The sequence below is a fragment of the Coregonus lavaretus genome (assembly GCF_964263955.1).
Source record: "Coregonus lavaretus genome assembly, chromosome: 27".
Lineage (NCBI taxonomy): Eukaryota > Metazoa > Chordata > Actinopteri > Salmoniformes > Salmonidae > Coregonus > Coregonus lavaretus.
This window is the reverse complement of record NC_140014.1, coordinates 9,366,333-9,387,533: the sequence shown is the minus strand read 5'-3', so window position 1 is coordinate 9,387,533 and position 21,201 is coordinate 9,366,333. Positions and strand designations below refer to the sequence as shown.

General features: G+C 42.7%; 1 protein-coding gene across 1 annotated transcript in view; it reads right to left on the bottom strand.

Moving 5' to 3' along the window:
• luzp1 (leucine zipper protein 1) overlaps window positions 1–17,819 on the bottom strand; it is an 85,517-nt gene extending 67,698 nt beyond the window's left edge. Inside the window, exon 1 of the mRNA XM_084143586.1 lies at window positions 17,585–17,819. The gene's annotated coding sequence lies outside the window, so the exon portion shown is untranslated. The remainder of the gene's footprint in view (window positions 1–17,584) is intronic.
• Between the last annotated feature and the right edge of the window lie 3,382 nt (window positions 17,820–21,201).

Sequence of the window (21,201 nt, the reverse complement as noted above, 5' to 3'; positions counted from 1 at the left end):
GATTCTAACATGTATTAACTCAGGGGTTTCAACACTTATGTAATCAAGATATGTTTTATTTTTCATACATTTTTTACAAATGTTAAAAATGTACCTCCACTTTGACAGACTATTTTTTGTAGATCGTTTACAAAAAAAATACACTTAATCAATTTTAATCAAGTCAAGGGGTGTGAATACTTTCTGAAGGCACTTTACGTCATAGAAATAAAATTACCAGATTCTATTTATATGGGCTTACTTGGCTATAGCAGGCAGGGCTCTCTCTGTGGCTAAATTATAATGAGGTGGGTTAGTTCATAGTTGCTCCAGATTGTTGACCAGATGCCCTCTCACTCTCTCAAACACCAAATACGCTAATCACAGCTCATGAGCGTTCTAGAGGTCATATTTAACAAGCAGCCTACTGTCCCTCCTCCCCCCCCACCCACTCACTCGCTTTCTCTTCCTCTTCTTCTCTCCAACCCTCCCTCTTTCCCTCTGGTGAAGACTAGAATCCAGCTGCCCGAGAAGTAAAAAACTAAGCATAGCAGCAAGGCAAGGAACGAGTTAAGGAGGAACTGCCAAGAATGAAAAATTACACATTTTACCCACGTCTCTCCCTATCTATCACCATCCATCCTCCCCTCACACACTTTGAAGCGTGAGTACAATCTTGAGGCACTTCTGGCAAAGTCAGTCAACCACATATTCGCTGTCTTCTCAGAGCTCCTGAGACAGCACAGCAGCAGCTAGCTAGCGCTGTTGGAGACCGAACGCCAACATGAGCAAGCTGGACCGACCGGCCCTCTGCCAACAGCAGGCCCGGAGAACTAAAAACAGAGGACCGTCTCGACCGAAAAGGCAGCAGAAAGTAAGAGACCAAATATCGTAAATCCTGCGAGTGTAGAAAAAGAGATGCGTGGGAACATTTGTACCAAATACCATGGTGCGGGAGTTGAAAGACACCGATTACAATGCTCAAAATGGTACAGTGCTCCGAGTAGAGCTGGGTGATATGGACAAAAATCCAAATTGCCTGAATTGATGCCATAATAATAAATAGAACGATAACTTTATAACAATGTGCACAAGTTTCTTTTGTATTATTATCCTTTAAACTACTACTACTAGTTTGATGGTTGTAGCCATCTATTGGCCAATTAACAATCACACATATTAGCAAACTTATTTCATTTCAAACTTCACATTTCTCTAGTATAGGCTACTTATCGTAATGAACGATATCAGCAAAATGCCTGTGATAAGTGATCGGTGTCGATCATTTTCGGTTTATCGTCCCAGCTCAGAGTATTAACAACTGTAAAGTTCTAGAGAGAGGTCCCAAATAATACAAATCTATTTTCTAATATTCCTTTCTGGTGGAGGACTTTCAGCATGGAGCAGGTTTGTGTGTGTGTGTGTGTGTCTGTGAGGCGCGCGGTCATGGTGCAGTAACTGTTTGATGAGGAACGGGCTGTCTTACCGTAGTGACATCATGGGCTGGATAGATGCAGTCTACCATCTTCAGAACTGAATAATCGCTTTGTCTCATAAAATAGAAAAATAAATAATACTGTTTGTTCTATCTATCATAAAGCTGTGATTGAGAATAGCCTATATTAGGCTACTCAAATAATATTTTGAAATGGAACTTAGTTACATTCATTGTTTGATCGGGAGAAAGCAATACGTAAAACGATGAAGCGTAGCCTTCATATTCATATAGCCTCTCGAATGGAGAGATGTTTTTTTTTTTTTTTTTTTTTTTACAGCCAAAACAAGATAGTTAAGGAGTGTATGTTATTAAAACAATAATAGGTTTAGACTATAGCCTAAAGCCCATGCATCCGACAGAAACAATATTTTCTGACTGGACATTGATTCTTTCTCTGCTCTTTCTGAGCTACATTCCTCTCTTGTGTTCTGTATCACATTTATTGAAATAGACTATAGCAAATAGGAATAGGCAAATTACTTTGAGTGTCACTTGTGTGCTGTCCTGCTGTGTGTGCACTGAGAGACTCCGTTCTTTACTGTGGGGCGCCAGCCAAGTTCAAATAGGCTGAACCATCGTCTGTCACATCACGATGTCATCACCATCGATAGACGATGCCTGTCAATCAGTCGATGCTATCGTAATATCGCCCAACCTCAACACACACAATGTTAAGGACATTAATATGTTTCCGTCCAGCTGACCCAGACATCCCTTTTAAGGGTAAACGGCTCAGATCTCTCTTTTCATTAACTTCCAAAAATACCCCTGGAACAAGCTGGAAAGGAGGGAGGACTCCTCGTGTGAGAACAGCCGAAAGGGACACGTCGGGGAGCCGCAGATAAGAATGGGAAATGTTTTTGTTTTTATTGCCCCTTTAACGTACCAACACAGAAAAATCTATAACATATACGGGTCATCATGTAACTAAGCAGGAAACGTATTCTATTCTGGTGTCGCAGCAACAACATCCACAAAAATCAGTCTCTGTTTCAGTGATAAGGAAATGGAGGATGGCTAAGCAGGCCAAATGAAGACCAGATGATGAAAGTCCCCCCCCCCCTTCTGAACATTCCTTACTTTCTAAATGCCTTCACATGGTTTACAGGTCGGTTCTCTGAGGCTATGATGGAGGATAGCAGGCTTTGGAGGTCCATAAATATGAACTACTGGGGCAACGAGGCGTTTTGTAAGTCTGATGCGTGAGCCTCGACTTTTGGATAATCCCTATTTCAGATATAGGTGCCAAAAAAGATGCCTGAGAAACTTCAGTAAAAATCTGAGGCAATATGTTTTAATCACCTCTGTAGCCTCCTTGTACTGACCAAAATGGAGGCCTTAAAAAAGCTTGCATTAAAAAGCAGTAACAGACAAGTGAGGTGGAGGTAGAGACCAAAAGAAAGCAAGACCAAGCAACAGTTGGCTTACAGCTAGTGGGCCATATGGGTAAATCATCCAGAAAGGTATTTTTTACAGTCTCTGTTCTGACCAATTCCTCACATTCAAACACATCCATCCACCATCACACCTGTTATGCTAGCCGTTAGCGCTCTGTCTGTCAAAAGCTAGCTAGCTCGTATCAATTCACAATACAAACTTGGAAGCCATGGAGAGCTTTTCCCACCATCTACGCTTTTGGAAACGGAAATGCTACAAAGTGCAGGGTGTGAAAATGAAGTATTTATTGGCTCAGGAATTTTATCTCAAGTGGTTTCTTAACTTCCCCATCAGAGAGAGGTAGGTTTAGGTGAATTTAGCAGCAGCCAACTAATGCTAACCGTTTAGTCAGGCAGACAGCCAACTGCCTGTCCTCTACAAAGGAAATAAAATATTTACTATTATTACAATTGGGCACACTCAGAGCCTTTATTTGAGCCATGAGGTTTCTCTTAATTATAAGGAAGGACAACAGTTATCTGCCAAAGCTTGGTATTAACATACTGGGTTGCTAGCTTGTCACAAGAGTAAGAAAGAGCCACATCTATACTAGGGCTGGGAATTGCTAGGGACCATACAATACGATATTATCATTATACTTAGGTGCTGATACAATATACATTACCAGTCAAAAGTTTGGACACACCTACTCATTCAAGGGTTTTTCTTTATCTTTACTATTTTCTACATTGTAGAATAATAGTGAAGACATCAAAACTATGAAATAACACATATGGAATCACGTAGTACCAAAAAAAAGTGTTAAACACATCAAAATACATTTTAGATTCTTCAAAGTAGCCACCCTTTGCCTTGATGACAGCTTTGCACACTCTTGGCATTCTCTCAACCATCTTCATGAGGTAGTCACCTGGAATGCATTTCAATTAACAGGTGTGCCTAGTTAAAAAGTTAATTTGTGGAATGCGTTTGAGCCAATCAGTTGTGTTGTGACAAGGTAGGGGGGGGGGGTATACAGAAGATAGCCCTATTTGGTAAAAGACTAAGTCCATATTATGACAAGAACAGATCAAATAAGCAAAGAGAAAGAACAGTCCATCATTACTTTAAGACATGAAGGTCAGTCAATCCGGAATATATCAAGAAATTTGAACATTTCTTCAAGTGCAGTCGCTAAATCCATCAAGCGCCATGATGAAACTGGCTCTCATGAGGACTGCCACAAGAAAGGAAGACCCAGAGTTACCTCTGCTACAGAGGATAAGTTCATTAGAGTTAACTGCACCTCAGATTGCAGCCCAAATAAATGCTTCAGAGTTCAAGTAACAGACACATCTCAACATCAACTGTTCATGGTCGAATTGCTGCAAACAAACCACTACTAAAGGACACCAATAAGAAGAAGAGATTTGCTTGGGCCAAGAGACACGCGCAATGGACATTAGACCGGTGGAAATCTGTCCTTTGGTCTGATGAGTACAAATTTTAGATTTTTGGTTCCAACCGTGTCTTTGTGAGACGCAGAGTAGTTGAACGAATGATCTCCGCATGTGTGGTTCCCACCGTGAAGCATGGAGGAGGAGGTGTGATGGTGCTTTGCTGGTGACACTGTCAGTGATTTATTTAGAATTCTGCAGCGATACACCATCCCATCTGGTTTGCGCTTTGTGGGACTATAATTTTGTTTTTCAACAGGACAATGACCCAAAACACACCTCCAGGCTGTGTAAGGGCTATTTGACCAAGAAGGAGAGTAATGGAGTGCTGCATCAGATGACCTGGCCTCCACAATCACCCGACCGCAACCCAAATGAGACGGTTTGGGATGAGTTGGACCGCAGACTGAAGGAAAAGCAGCCAACAAACACTCAGCACATGTGGGAACTCCTTCAAGACTGTTGGAAAAGCATTCCTCATGAAGCTGGTTTAGACAATGGCAAAAGTGTGCAAAGCTGTCATCAAGGCAAAGGGTGGCTACTTTGAAGAATCTCAAATATAAAATATATTTTTATTTGTTTAACACTTTTTTAGTTACTACATGGTTCCATATGTGTTATTTCATAGTTTTGATGTCTTCACTATTATTCTACAATGTAGAAAATAGTAAAACAATTAAGAAAAACCCTTGAATGAGTAGGTGTGTCCAAACTTTTGACTGGTACTCTATATTGCGATTCTCATTATTCTATGTATTGTGATTCGATACTGTGATTTTATTGCAATACGATGTTCCAAATATATTGCTCACCATATGTCTGCTGCAAAGGGACAAGAGTGCCATGAGAAAACGAGTTTGTCAGTCATGGAAATAAAAAGCTATGAACGGAAAATACTGGAGTTTTGGTGCAGGTACAGCTAACTAGCTCAAAAATAATATTGCAATAGTAAAAACAATAAGATATATACAGTGAGGGAAAAAGTATTTGATCCCCTGCTGATTTTGTACATTTGCCCACTGACAAAGAAATGATCAGTCTATAATTTTAATGGTAGGTTAATTTGAACAGTGAGCGACAGAATAACAACAACAAAATCAAGAAAAACGCATGTCAAAAATGTTATAAATTGATTTGCATTTTAATGAGGGAAATAAGTATTTGACCCCCTCTCAATCAGAAAGATTTCTGGCTCCCAGGTGTCTTTTATACAGGTAACGAGCTGAGATTAGAAGCACACTCTTAAAGGGAGTGCTCCTAATCTCAGTTTGTTACCTGTATAAAAGACACCTGTCCACAGAAGCAATCAATCAATCAATCAGATTCCAAACTCTCCACCATGGCCAAGACCTCTCCAAGGATGTCAGGGACAAGATTGTAAACCTACACAAGGCTGGAATGGGCTACAAGACCATCGCCAAGCAGCTTGGTGAGAAGGTGACAACAGTTGGTGCGATTATTCGCAATTGGAAGAAACACAAAATAACTGTCAATCTCCCTCTGCCTGGGGCTCCATGCGAGATCTCACCTCGTGGAGTTGCAATGATCATGAGAATGGTGAGGAATCAGCCCAGAACTACACGGGAGGATCTTGTCAATGATCTCAAGGCAGCTGGGACCATAGTCACCAAGAAAACAATTGGTAACACACTACGCCGTGAAGGACTGAAATTCTGCAGCGCCCGCAAGGTCCCCCTGCTCAAGAAAGCACATATACAGGGCCGTCTGAAGTTTGCCAATGAACATCTGAATGATTCAGAGGAGAACTGGGTGAAAGTGTTGTGGTCAGATGAGACCAAAATTGAGCTCTTTGGCATCAACTCAACTCGCCATGTTTGGAGGAGGAGGAATGCTGCCTATGACCCCAAGAACACCATCCCCACCGTCATTATGCTTTGGGGGTGTTTTTCTGCTAAGGGGACAGGACATCTTCACCGCATCAAAGGGACGATGGAGGGGGCCATATACCGTCAAATCTTGGGTGAGAACCTCCTTCCCTCAGCCAGGGCATTGAAAATGGGTCGTGGATGGGTATTCCAGCATGACAATGACCCAAAACACACGGCCAAGGCAACAAAGGAGTGGCTCAAGAAGAAGCACATTAAGGTCCTGGAGTGGCCTAGCCAGTCTCCAGACCTTAATCCCATAGAAAGTCTGTGGAGGGAGCTGAAGGTTCGAGTTGCCAAACGTCAGCCTCAAAACTTTAATGACTTGGAGAAGATCTGCAAAGAGGAGTGGGACAAAATCCCTCCTGAGATGTGTACAAACCTGGTGGCCGACTACAAGAAACGTCTGACCTCTGTGATTGCCAACAAGGGTTTTGCCACCAAGTATTAAGTCATGTTTTGCAGAGGGGTCAAATACTTATTTCCCTCATTAAAATGCAAATCAATTTATAACATTTTCGACATGCGTGTTTCTGGATTTTTTTGTTGTTATTCTGTCTCTCACTGTTCAAATAAACCTACCATTAAAATTATAGACTGATCATGTCTTTGTCAGTGGGCAAACATACAAAATCAGCAGGGGATCAAATACTTTTTTCCCTCACTGTAGTCAAAAATAATATCCCGAAATATAACAAAGCCACGTGCTCCATCAAAGCAGACCACCAAAAATACGGCGCTCATTGCTCCACAAACAGTCCTTTTCCTCCCTACCCACAATCACCTGCTGCTTGGGTGAGCCTCAATCCCCCATCAGTGGGTTGAAAGAGAGGTTTGCCAGATCCAATCGGAACCTCCAATAACAGGAAGCCCATTTTACACCAACGAGGCCAAAGTCACCGCAAAAAGGACACGTCAACACGAAGCGACCCAATCATGTTGGCCACGTAGCCGTACTGTACCTTTCATCTTTCAACCCACACACACACAAACCACACACTATCCCTCCGCTTGAGGCATACTCAAACCAAAATGTTTCAGTTCTGAAGGGTTGGAAGACAAAATTAACTTACACCAAATTAAACTCAAGTCCCCCCTGGGCCTTACGTTCCAGCCCTGTTCTACGTTAGGACACCCACCCATGCTTACAGCATGACAACAGTGACAGGAGACCTAGATTAAGTCATAGCGCAAAGCTACACCACGAGGGGCAATCTATTGTGTGTCCCTCACGGGATTATTGGGTCGTTCCATTTTATTATCACTTTTTGACCGCACCCGTTTTGATTTGAACAAAGCTTTCTATACATATTTGCCCATGGTAGAAGTGGTCAGAAAGTAACGTTTTCTGAATTCCAAAACATTTAGGAGATAGAAGTGATCAAAGTTTACCCATTTTGTATAACCTACCCTACCATGAGGAATCCATGTCTTCATCACTGGAAAAGATTAACTGAGTTTGATGTCATTTAAAAGCTTACAAACAGGGTTGTCAAACCATTTTATAATTTCTTGAAAAAAACTTTTTATAAAATAGTCATTTTTTTACTTTTAAATGTCAATTATCCCCGCATATGTTGTAGCCCCTATTTTAAATCATCTGAGGTGTGTGTTGTTGTGCCATCAGTTGAGACACAGCATGCTCTTGAATTAAGGGTGGGTGTCATGTTTTGGCTGATAAATGTACTAAAATGGGAATACAATTTAAATTTTAACTTTCAAATGGTAGCACAAAGATGGTTGGGGGTCCACACATCAGAGAATGTTGACTTGGATGGGAAGAGCAGATCTATACTGTCAAACTTCCATAGGAAAGCTATTTAAATATAGAAAATAGAAATTCCCCTTTTAATTTGACGGTGGGTGGACCGGCAGCCTTCTTTGTGGTAGTAATTAGAAGTAAACATTTCTATTAAATTTCAATGATGTACCAGCTCAATTGCAGTGGTTTGAAGGGATATGTCCATTCTATCAATTATACACATATACATATACATATACATATACATATACACACACAAGTAGGTGGACACCCCATCAAATTAGTGGATTCAGTTATTTCAGCCACACCAGATGCTAACAGGTGTATAAAATCGAACACACAGCCATGCAGTCTCCATACACAAACATTGGCAGTAGAATGGCCTTACTGTAGAGCTCAGTGACTTTCAACGTGGTACCGTCATAGGATGCCACCTTTCCAACAAGTCAGTTCGTCAAATTTCTGCCCTGCTAGAGCTGCCCCTGTCAACTGTAAGTGCTGTTATTGTGAAGTGGAAACGTCTAGGAGCAACAACGGCTCAGCCGCGAAGTGGTAGGCCACACAAGCTTACAGAATGAGACAGCCAAGTGCTGAAGCGCGTGAAAATCGTCTCTCCTCGGTTGCAACACTCACTACCGAGTTCCAAACTGCCTCTGGAAGCAACGTCAGCACAATAACTGTCGTCGGGATCTTCATGAAATGGGAAATGCGCAATGCCAAGCATCGGCTGGATTGGTGTAAAGCTCGCCGCCATTGGACTCTACAGCAGTGGAAACGCATTCTCTGGTGTGATGAATCACACTTTACCATCTGGCAGTCTGAACAACAATGTGCCCAAAAATGTTCTTAGACACTTAGCAAATTTCAGGTCTGCTGAGCACAAACTTCAAAGTTGTGAAAATTCTGTGCAACTTCCAGAGCGCGTTTACTGTGAACAATGAGGCTGTACCCGCTTTAAGTTAAAACTTTAACAGTGGCCAAGTACAGTCGTGGACAAAAGTTGAGAATGACACAAATATTAATTTTCAAAGTCTGCTGCCTCACCTTTTATGATGGCAATTTGCATATACTCCAGAATGTTATGAAGAGTGATCAGATGAATTGCAAATAATTGTAAAGTCCCTCTTTGCCATGAAAATGAACTTAATCCCAAAAAAACATTTCCACTACATTTCAGCCCTGCCACAAAAGGACCAGCTGACATCATGTCAGTGATTCTCTCATTAACACAGGTGAGAGTGTTGACGAGGACAAGGCTGGAGATCACTCTGTCATGCTGATTGAGTTAGAATAACAGACTGGAAGCTTTAAAAGGAGGGTGATGCTTGAAATCATTGTTCTTCCTCCGTTAACCATGGCTACCTGCAAGGAAACACGTGCTGTCATCATTGCTTTGCACGAAAAGGGCTTCACAGGCAAGGATATTGCTGCTAGTAAGATTGCACCTAAATCAACCATTTATCGGATCATCAAGAACTTCAAGGAGAGAGGTTCAATTGTTGTGAAGAAGGCTTCAGGGCGCCCAAGAAAGACCAGCAAGCACCAGGACCGTCTCCTAAAATTGATTCAGCTGCGGGATCGGGGCACCACCAGTGCAGAGCTTGCTCAGGAATGGCAGCAGGCAGGTGTGAGTGTATCTGCACGCACAGTGAGGCGAAGACTTTTGGAGGATGGCCTGGTGTCAAGAAGGGCAGCGAGGAAGCCACTTCTCTCCAGGAAAGACATCAGGGACAGACTGATATTCTGCAAAAGGTACAGGGATTGGACTGCTGAGGACTGGGGTAAAGTAATTTTCCCTGATGAATCCCCTTTCCGATTGTTTGGGGCATCCGGAAAAAAGCTTGTCCTGAGAAGACAAGGTGAGCGCTACCATCAGTCCTGTGTCATGCCAACAGTAAAGCATCCTGAGACCATTATGTGTGGGGTTGCTTCTCAGCCAAGGGAGTGGGCTCACTCACAATTTTGCCTAAGAACACAGCCATGAATAAAGAATGGTACCAACACATCCTCCGAGAGCAACTTCTCCCAACCATCCAAGAACAGTTTGGTGACGAACAATGCCTTTTCCAGCATGATGGAGCACCTTGCCATAAGGCAAAAGTGATAACTAAGTGGCTCGGGGAACAAAACATCGACATTTTGGATCCATGGCCAGGAAACTCCCCAGACCTTAATCCCATTGAGAACTTGTGATCAATCCTCAAGAGGCGGGTGGACAAACAAAAACCCACAAATTCTGACAAACTCCAAGCATTGATTATGCAAGAATGGGCTGCCATCAGTCAGGATGTGGCCCAGAAGTTAATTGACAGCATGGCAGGGCGGATTACAGAGGTCTTGAAAAAGAAGGGTCAACACTGCAAATATTGACTCTTTGCATAAACTTAATGCAATTGTCAATAAAAAACCCTTGACACTTATGGAATGCTTGCAATTATACTTCAGTATAACATAGTAACATCTGACAAAAATATCTAAAAACACTGAAGCAGCAAACTTTGTGAAGACAAATATTTGTGTCATTCTCATAACTTTTGACCACGACTGTAGGCTACTGTGGCTATTTGATCATAATGTGGGCCGAACAGTGGCCTATCATCAAAAACAATGGAGAAAATGCATCCCATAACATGTAGGTCTACATTCCATGAGACTTTTGGAAAAAAATATGCAGGGCTTGACATTAACCTTTTTATCCACAAGGAGGTGACTGAAAATGTTGTGTTGCTTGATGAAAGAAACCACTTTACAAAAGAAAATGCATTACTATTCACATACCATTATAACAGAGACTCAGACAAATTATGCTATCCTCTGCCTATTGGCTACCTAGCTGATTCAAGCCTGTCTCAAAATACAACACTGCCCCTTTAAGACAAAAAACACTTATTTTCATGACTCTCTTTTCAAAGACTCACGAAATGCACACGATTTGTGCTCTTGTAGGAAGCAAATCACTCTCCTATTGCTGACTACAAATTATCTATAACTGGGCTAATAACTCACTAACTAGCAAAGGATATGAACAAAATGTGCACAGGTTGCTACATGCAGCTCTTGCTTTGATCTCAAAATAAGTGCATCTACTCACAACCACAGCTGTAAAACATTCCAGTTGAAAGTAAATGGCACAGATCCATATATGGCAGTGGTCTATTTGCATATAGGCCTACTGCAGCTCTGATTGGTTATGCCGCACCGGTCTGTGTAGAGTACGGGCTGAGTCATGCGCAATAGAATCCTACTCCGATGCGTTCTGCCTTCAACAAAATCTCTTGCATAGTTCGTTTTGTTTCGGTATGTAGCATTGAAAGTGGCTAATATTGCGTTGATTCGATCACAATTGCCACAGTAAAGGGAAACGATAGTGTTAACAGGGAAAACTCTAGAAAGTTCAATGAGATTTTTCTTCTGCACTCTGTGTGGCAGTCCAGGGGGAGCTGCTGCGTGGCAGGCTCGGGCTACTGCACGCAGCTTAGAGGGAACATTGCCGACGGACGAATCTGGGTTTGGCGGATGCCAAGAGAACGCTACCTGCCCCAATACATAGTGCCAACTGTAAAGTTTGCTGGAGGAGGAATAATGGTCTGGGGCTATTTTTAATGGTTCGAGCTAGGCCCCTTAGTTCCAGTGAAGGGAAATCTTAATGCTACAGCATACAATGACATTCTAGACTATTCTGTGCTTCCAACTTTGTGGCAACAGTTTGGGGAAGGCCCTTTCCTGTTTCAGGATGACAATGCCACCGTGCACAAAGCGAGGTCCATACAGAAATGGTTTGTCGAGATCGGTGTGGAAGAAATTGACTGGCCTGCACAGAGCCCTGACCTCAACCCCATCGAACACCTTTGGATGAATTGGAACGCTGACTCCGAGCCAGGCCTAATCGCCCAACATCAGTGCCCAACCTCACTAACGCTCTTGTGGCTGAATGAAAGCAAGTCCCTCAGCAATGTTCCAACATCTAGTGGAAAGCCTTCCCAGAACAGTGGAGGTTGTTATAGCAGCAAAGGGGGGACCAACTCCATATTAATGGCCATGATTTTAGAATGAGATGTTCGACGAACTGGTGACCACATACTTTTGGTCATGTAGTGAATTTCTATGATTGAAATGACACCCACCCTGCATTAAAGTGTATGCTGTGTCTCAACCCATGGTGGGCACAACAAACACCTCAGATTATGTAAAGTAGGGTATAAACTACAATTTTTTTTTTTTTTTTTTTTATGCTAAATCAAGAAATTCTAAAATAGTTTGAAAACCCTGTTTGTAAGCTTTTAAATTATATCAAGCTCAACCGTTTTTCTTTTCCAGTGATTAAGACATGGATGTCTGATGGTAGAGTGGGGTATGCAAAATGGGTCAACTTTGAGCACCTCTATCCCCTAAATATTTTGCCATTCAAGTCCAAAATAAGTTACTTTTTGACCAATTCTACCATGGGCAAATATGAATGGTAAGTTTTGTTCAAATCAAATGGAATGACCCTATTCTCAAATTACCATGAATAAAAGGGGTCTGGGCGGATACTCTACTTTTTTAACCCACTCCGTCTGTGCATCTGGGGAAAAGAGATAAATACCTGATTAGTCTTTTGCATGACTCTATGGGCACGGGCTTGGGTTTCAGTGCCCAGAGGCTAGTTCACTGTGTTGTAGTGGAAATGGAATGGAACATTAAAATAAAGTTATATCCGGTTTGTTTAGTAACAACGACGCATAGTAACTAAAAAATCTGAATAAGTCTTGCCAGTGCCAAAGTCACCCTGGCCTATACAGGAATATACTGTAGATCAGTACAGGGTAAATATAGCGTAGTTTTGCCCGGGCTGACATCTTTGGAGTGACCACAGATCTGCCCCAGTAGGTCAAAGGCTGTCCTATAATGAGTGAGTGAACAGCGGTGTGAACTGGGAACGTTTTACTGACACTCGCACTCTCTAGGACCTGAAGACAGGTCAGCGGTGCAGCAAGAAAGTACAGACAGAGTACAAGTGGTTTGAACTCCAGCTGAAATCAGAGACAAGCCCCGTCACCCACACGCCACTGATAAAAGCGCGGCTGGCAGGAAAAGGGTTAAGGGCCACTAACACTTCCCAGGGTCCTGAACATAGAGGCAGCATTGGGGAAAAAACACCAATAAACACACCCAAAAGGCAAAGCCCAACAGGCAAAGCCAGTCTTAGCAGACTCCATAGAGGCATTTATAACCCTCCTTAACACACACACACACACAGTCCAAGGAATGTCAATAGCATAAATCCATTCCCCTTTGCTGGCGCTAAGGCAGCAGTGTCCAGCTGGCCTGCGTAGCATCAACACGAGCCCCTGTCCCGGATACTCAGGCCATTATTACATTATCACAATAAATGTGGGCTGTGTGCTTCACTAAACTCAATATGACTCATCTGAGCTATTTCAGGGAGGTCCATTTTAAAGAAACCTGGAACATCATCCTCTGCATCGTTGACTATGCCGTCCCAGGGTGGGGTCGCATTCTTGGAGTGAAAGTACTTCACTAAAATAACATTTTAAACTTATGCAATTAAGGGCTATACGCCATTACAGTTCCATAACGCACCAAGTCACCAACACCAGAGCACTTTCTCCTTAATGTACCAAGTGGTCTGAAAAGCCAAACCACAATTTTCTATTTAATCCCAACACTAGTCATTGAGCCACTCCGTAATCCTCAAGTCTGCCTAGTAAGTCTGATAATTACACTTATTGGACACCCATAATGATTAGTCTTTAGTTTCAGCCAAAGGCAGCAAATGCCATTTCATTGCATGCTTCCATCAAGTGGAAACCTAATCATGTGTAAGCCCAGGTCGTAAAAAGAGAGAAGGGGAGAAATTATTACTTTGCATGGGCGATACACACTTGGCCACTGAACACACTCTGCCCCTTTGCTTGCGTTCACTCGATAGCATAAAAAGTCAATTTGGAATGACAAAGTTAGCAGGCACTCCTACATAGTCACTGTAAGGATTCAAATTCTCAGCAATAGTCTTTATACTACGTTATGTACACTAAGAAGAAGTAAACTGCAAAAGTGACATAACCCCAATGGAAAAACCTACCAAGTGACCAGTCAAAGGTGAAAGTAAAGTTTGCTACAGTAGACTGGCACGAAGAGTCCAAATGGAGGTGGAACAGGACAGCACTCTAGTTTTTGTACACTCCACTTGGCCAACACGTCCACTTGGCCAATGTTCATACAGGCAGGATATGAAGGGATTGCAATTCAAGTGTCGAGCTTGCTTGGTTTGGCATTGTAACCTCTCAGCGGTTTGGCATAGACATAAAATGCCCTTTTCCTTGGCTGTAAGGTCTACCAGGTAGGAAGTGGTTTGTATCGACAACATTAATGCCTGTGTTCTTCTGAATTCCTACTTAGGCAGAAATGGATAGGTCATTGCCCTGTATGCACATACAGTAAACCTCCAATGCATGCAGCTATACCTATCTCCCAGTCCAACTTGCTTGTACTAGTGTTCCCACCATCAGAAGGGGTGGAAGCAGTAGCAGAGTTAGTAACTGGCTCTGGGACTTACTGGAAAGCAATCAGTGATTTGCCTTCATGTCTGAAACAGGTCAAGGCAGGTCCCCTCTATTTTTCTCCCTCGCTCTCTTTTTACAGGCCCCACCTTCCAGATTATTATTCCACTGCTGCTACTAGTACTGCAGCTGGGGGAGCATTGCTGTTCAGACTCAGTGTTGCACCTCATTCCTTTGACACTCGTTATATGTAGCCTACAGTGCATTCGGAAAGTATTCAGACCACTTCCCTTTTTCCACATTTTGTTAAAGTTACAGCCTTATTCTAAAATGGATTAAATAAAAAATGTTTCCTCATCAATCTACACACAATACCCCATAATGACAAAGTGAAAACAGGTTTTTAGAAATTGTTCCAAATTTACTAAAATAAAAAACAGAAATACATTATTTTGTACAAAAGCTCAGGTGCATCCTATTTCCATTGATCATCCTTGAGATGTTTCTACAACTTGATTGGAGTCCACCTGTGGTAAATTCAATTGATTGGACATGAGTTAGAAAGGCACACATCTGTCTATATAAAAGGTCCCACAGTTGATAGTGCATGTCAGAGCAAAAAACCAAGCCATGAGGTCGAAGGAATTGTCCGTAGAGCTCCGAGACAGTATTGTGTCGAGGCACAGATCTGGGGAAGGGTACCAAAAAAATTTCTGCAGCATTGAAGGTCCCCAAGAACAGTGGCCTCCATCATTCTTAAATGGAAGAAGTTTGGAACCATCAAGACTCTTCCTAGAGCTGGCCGCCCTGCCAAACTGAGCAATCAGGGGAGAAGGGCCTTGGTCAGGGAGGTGAACAAGAACCTGATGGTCACTCTGACAGAGCTCCACAGTTCCTCTGGAGTTGGGAGAACCTTCCAGAAGGACAACAATCTCTGCAGCACTCCACCAATCAGGCCTTTATGGTAGAGTCGCCAGACAGATGCCACTCCTCAGTAAAAGGCACATCACAGCCCGCTTGGAGTTTGCCAAAAAGCGCCAAAAGGCACCTAAAGGACTCTCAGACCATGAGAATCAAGATTCTCTGGTCTGATGAAACCAAGATTAAACACTTTGGCCTGAATGCCAAGCGTCACGTCTGGAGGAAACCTGGCACTATCCCTACCCATGAAGCATGGTGGTGGCAGCATCATGCTGTGGGGATCTTTTTCAGCGGCAGGGACTGAGAGACTAGTCAGGATCGAGGGAAAGATGAACAGAGCAAAGTAAAGAGATATTTTATGAAAACCTGCTCCAGAGCGCTCAGGACCTCAGACTGGGGCAAAGGTTCACCTTCCAACAGGACAACGACCCTAAGCACCCAGCCAAGACAACGCAGGAGTGGCTTCGGGACAAGTCTCTGAATGTCCTTGAGTGGCCCAGCCAGAGCCCGGACTTGAACCCGATCGATCATCTCTGGAAAGACCTGAAAATAGCTGTGCTGTGACGCTCCCCATCCAACCTGACAGAGCTTCAGAGGATCTGCAGAGAAGAATGGAAAACTCCCTTCCCATATGAAGTAGATCTATACAAATAATAATGGACAATGCCTGCCATCGATCAAGGCAATTCCAAGTTGAAGTTGTCTATCATGTATGAGTCTGATCATTCCCTGCTGTATTCACAATTTGAGCACTGACCTAAACACATTTGATGACTTAGCCATAGAGGTCATGTTTTGAAGATCATTCCAATTATGGCTGTCATCATAGTCTACTTGGGAACTAGCCCTTGATCATGACTCTCACTTCCATTACATTACACATAAGAGTCATTAGACAAAGGCTCGTCTGTAGGAGGGAGTTTTGTTAAGAGCCGAGACGCTCGGTCTGAACATTAACAGGCATCGCTTGCGGTACAGTTTTGGAAACATAAGGACCTTATCTTTCATATCGTCAAGAAATACTTTTCAAAAAACAAAAGGCTAAATTGATATACACCTTTATAAACTGACGGAAGACAGTGGACTACCTGTGCTAATTAGCCATTTGCGTTTCAGAACACCGGTGTGTAAACGGAAGACAAGCCGCCACAAACGTGTTGTCACTGAAAAATACTGTTGGCTGTTGTTAAAATAATTGTTATGTGATATGAAAGTAGAGCTATTTAATGTTTATACAACCATACTGCAATTTAGAATTGATTCACGTTTAGATGGAGTATTTGGCTGTTTTGGCTTCCAGAGCCAATTCGCCCTTTAAAACAGAACATGTAAGGTCCTTGGACTAAGGCGTAACGTTAGGCTCCTTTAGTCCAATATTGGGCTACTTGGGAACCAGCTAAAATATTATCTGTCAATATAGATAAAAGGGCTTTTACTGCCATCTTGCTCAGACCAGTTGACCTGTAAAAAACGGTCTACTTTAGGCTGTACTGGGAACTAAATCTTCAAAGTGACAGTGGACTGTAGCTCTCTTTAGTGGACAGTGGAATTTGTCGAATTGTGGAAAGGTGGCTGGCTACTAGTGTTGCGAATTCATTTCAAGAAATCGCCTGAGCCGGATGATACATTGTTCTCGAGGAAAATATTTACTTTCCTGTTCAGAAACCCCAACATTCCATCCAGAGAGTAGCACATCCCCACTGGACGTAAAAGTGGGCTAGCCACTCGTAATCATAATAACGGCTACATTTTGTTAGTGAACTACGAATGCTTAAAACTAGGAGAACTTTAAACTCTTACACAATTTTAACCACCTGGCTGCTCAGAAGGGCACAACGTTGTAGAATATTCAGATATAAATATTGAAATAAATGGACCTGGAAATATGTAGCACTGTACAAACATGTTCTCTGACTTGAAGAATATGGAATCACGTCACTTTTCGTGACATTTCTTTCTGCAACATTCCACACCGTTTGCCTACTGAACGTGGCCCAGGTTTTTAGTCGCAGTCCGGTGTTTCATGGAGGCTTCCTTTTGGCTGCAGCAGCAGAGCAGGGGGAGGAGGGGTAAAAACTTGCCGCAGTTCGGAGTATGCCTTCCCGTGTCGAACTCAGGAAGTTACAGTAGCACCGTTACATTTTTCCATTGATGTAGTTATACAAGTAGTTTTATATTTATCAAAACACTAGTTCACCTACCTTGCCATGAAAAAGATCTGCGATAGTCCCTAAATTCATTCGGTTGGTGTCGAAGAGTCAGTGCCGACAAGATGACTCTGTAGGTTTGAACCAAAGACTGAACACAAGCCCTTTCACAGATTTTTCTAGTACACCAGCGGGACGGGTTTTTTTTAATCTCCTGAACTTCCTTGGTTGTTTCTTCCCTCCACTCCCTGCGCTGTAGGATCAAACCATCACATTCCACCGCGTCCCTAACAATGAAAAAGGTGGGTTTTCCTTTGCGCCGGTGGACCCACCCCTTGTGTGACTAGTAGGGTCTGACCGTAACAAGAACGCCCTTCCCTGCTGTAGAGTCCCGCCTCTCCTCAAGTCCAGCTGAATAAAGAGCGAAACATGCCGAATTCAAAGGGGCAGGAACATGAGACATGAGCCTCTCTTTGAATATTAGAGCGTAGGTTTCCGCACATTGCAATGCCCTAAAAAGGATGACAGTGCAGCAGGCCTACGGGGAATGAATGCAAGGAAGGCAGCAGTTTCAGATAACTTTGCAGAAGAAACGTGTGTATGAATTTGGTCTGCCAATGCACAATATGGGATATCATATCATTCACAAATGTATGAGTCTGCTTTCATAAAAGACCCATACATATCAGGCTTTTGGGAAGAGAAATAAGCTTTTTCCATAATTTGGTCACTATGTAAAGTGTCCAGGGAATGGCATTTTGCCTTGTGTCATGCAAACTTTTTTTTGCAACCACCTGGTCATTTGGGGAAATCAAATTCTGATACCTGGTTGCCCAGCTTGGCAACCACATTTCAAAATTAGTGGCTGGCCCTGTATAACTAACATATCTGGCCTGTCAATGGACAAGCAGCAGTACAGTGCTAAGCAATGTGGACCCAGAAAGAGGACCATAACTGTCATCACCACAGACTTATATAATCAACTGTCATCACTAAGCAGAGAGGCCAAAGTACATCTGTGTCTCACTGTATGCATGTGACAATAGGGGCCAATCAACACAATGCGCCTACACAGAAAGTGTTATTTGACTCCTCCCGCTGCCCATAGTCTTGGCTCAAGCATTGACCACACGCATTTGATTGGCTATTTATTAACCTAAAGCCCCAGACGTTGGATGATTTCCCCTACTGCCATAGGCTACACCGTCTCTTATTACCTTTCGGTTGCTGTGACTGAAACTTAACCATGTAATAAAGTATTAGATCAAGTATTTTATCTGTGGAGAGTGTCTCGCCTCCCGTCTGCATTTAGTATCAATGTATTTCAGCAGTACATACTACTTTTTAGCCAACAAGAATTAGCACTTTGATATGTAGACTAGACATGATGTAAATCATATCTAGTCTACAACTATCCAGGAGCTAGTTGGGTGATTCTAAAAACACTGGCACTTGGCAAAAAAATTAATAAACACATTTTCCTCTTGGATCAATAAGATTAGGATCTGTAGTTATCTATTTTGTAATTATTGTTATGTTTATTCATCAGATATTATGCATTTTACCACAATTTGGTCCACCCACACAGACAGTGTGGTGAAGAAGGCGCATTAGAGCCTCTTCAACCTCAGGAGGCTGAAGAAATTTGTCATGACACCTAAAACCCTCACAAACTTTTACAGACGCACAATTGAGAGCATCCTGTCGGGCTGCATCACCGCCTGGTACTGCAACTGCACCGCCCGCAACCGCAGGGCTCTCCAGAGGGTAGTGCAGTCTTCCCTCCAGGACACCTACAGCACCCGATATCACAGGAAGGCCAAAAAGATCATCAAGGACATCAACCACCCGAGCCACTGCCTGTTCACCCTGCTATCATCCAGAAGGCGAGGTCAGTACAGGTGCATCATAGCAGGGACCGAGAGACTGAAAAACTGCTTCCATCTCAAGGCCATCAGACTGTTAAATAGCCATCACTAGCACATTAGAGGCTGCTGCCTATAGACATAGACTAGAAATCACTGGCCACATTAAGAAATGGAACACTAGTCATTTAAAAAATGTTTACATATCTTGCGTTACTCATCTCATATGTATGTACTGTATTCTATAATATTCTACTGTATCTTAGTCCATGCCACTCTGTCATTGCTCGTCCATACAGTGAGGGAAAAAAGTAGGAATATTGATAACCAGCTATGAACGGAAAATACTGGAGTTTTGGTGCAGGTACAGCTAACTAGCTCAAAAATAATATTGCAATAGTAAAAACAATAAGATATATACAGTTAGGGAAAAAGTATTTGATCCCCTGCTGATTTTGTACATTTGCCCACTGACAAAGAAATTATCAGTCTATAATTTTAATGGTAGGTTAATTTGAACAGTGAGCGACAGAATAACAACAAAAAAATCAAGAAAAACGCATGTCAAAAATGTTATAAATTGATTTGCATTTTAATGAGGGAAATAAGTATTTGACCCGCTCTCAATCAGAAAGATTTCTGGCTCCCACGTGTCTTTTATACCGGTAACGAGCTGAGATTAGGAGCACACTCTTAAAGGGACTGCTCCTAATCTCAGTTTGTTACCTGTATTTAAGACACCTGTCCACAGAAGCAATCAATCAATCAGATTCCAAACTCTCCACCATGGCCAAGACCAAAGAGCTCTCCAAGGATGTCAGGGACAAGATTGTAGACCTACACAAGGCTGGAATGGGATACAAGACCATCGCCAAGCAGCTTGGTGAGAAGGTGACAACAGTTGGAGCGATTATTCGCAAATGGAAGAAACACAAAAGAACTGTCAATCTCCCTCGTCCTGGGGCTCCATGCAAGATCTCACCTCGTGGAGTTGCAATGATCATGAGAACGGTGAGGAATCAGCCCAGAACTACACGGGAGGATCTTGTCAATGATCTCAAGGCAGCTGGGACCATAGTCACCAAGAAAACAATTGGTAACACACTACGCCGTGAAGGACTGAAATCCTGCAGCGCCCGCAAGGACCCCTGCTCAAGAAAGCACATATACAGTGGGGAAAAAGTATTTAGTCAGCCACCAATTGTGCAAGTTCTCCCACTTAAAAAGATGAGAGAGGCCTGTAATTTTCATCATAGGTACACGTCAACTATGACAGACAAATTGAGAAAAAAAAATCCAGAAAATCACATTGTAGGATTTTTAATGAATTTATTTGAAAATTAGGGTGGAAAATAAGTATTTGGTCAATAACAAAAGTTTCTCAATACTTTGTTATATACCCTTTGTTGGCAATGACACAGGTCAAACGTTTTCTGTAAGTCTTCACAAGGTTTTCACACACTGTTGCTGGTATTTTGGCCCATTCCTCCATGCAGATCTCCTCTAGAGCAGTGATGTTTTGGGGCTGTCGCTGGGCAACACGGACTTTCAACTCCCTCCAAAGATTTTCTATGGGGTTGAGATCTGGAGACTGGCTAGGCCACTCCAGGACCTTGAAATGCTTCTTACGAAGCCACTCCTTCGTTGCCCGGGCGGTGTGTTTGGGATCATTGTCATGCTGAAAGACCCAGCCACGTTTCATCTTCAATGCCCTTGCTGATGGAAGGAGGTTTTCACTCAAAATCTCACGATACATGCCCCCATTCATTCTTTCCTTTACACGGATCAGTCGTCCTGGTCCCTTTG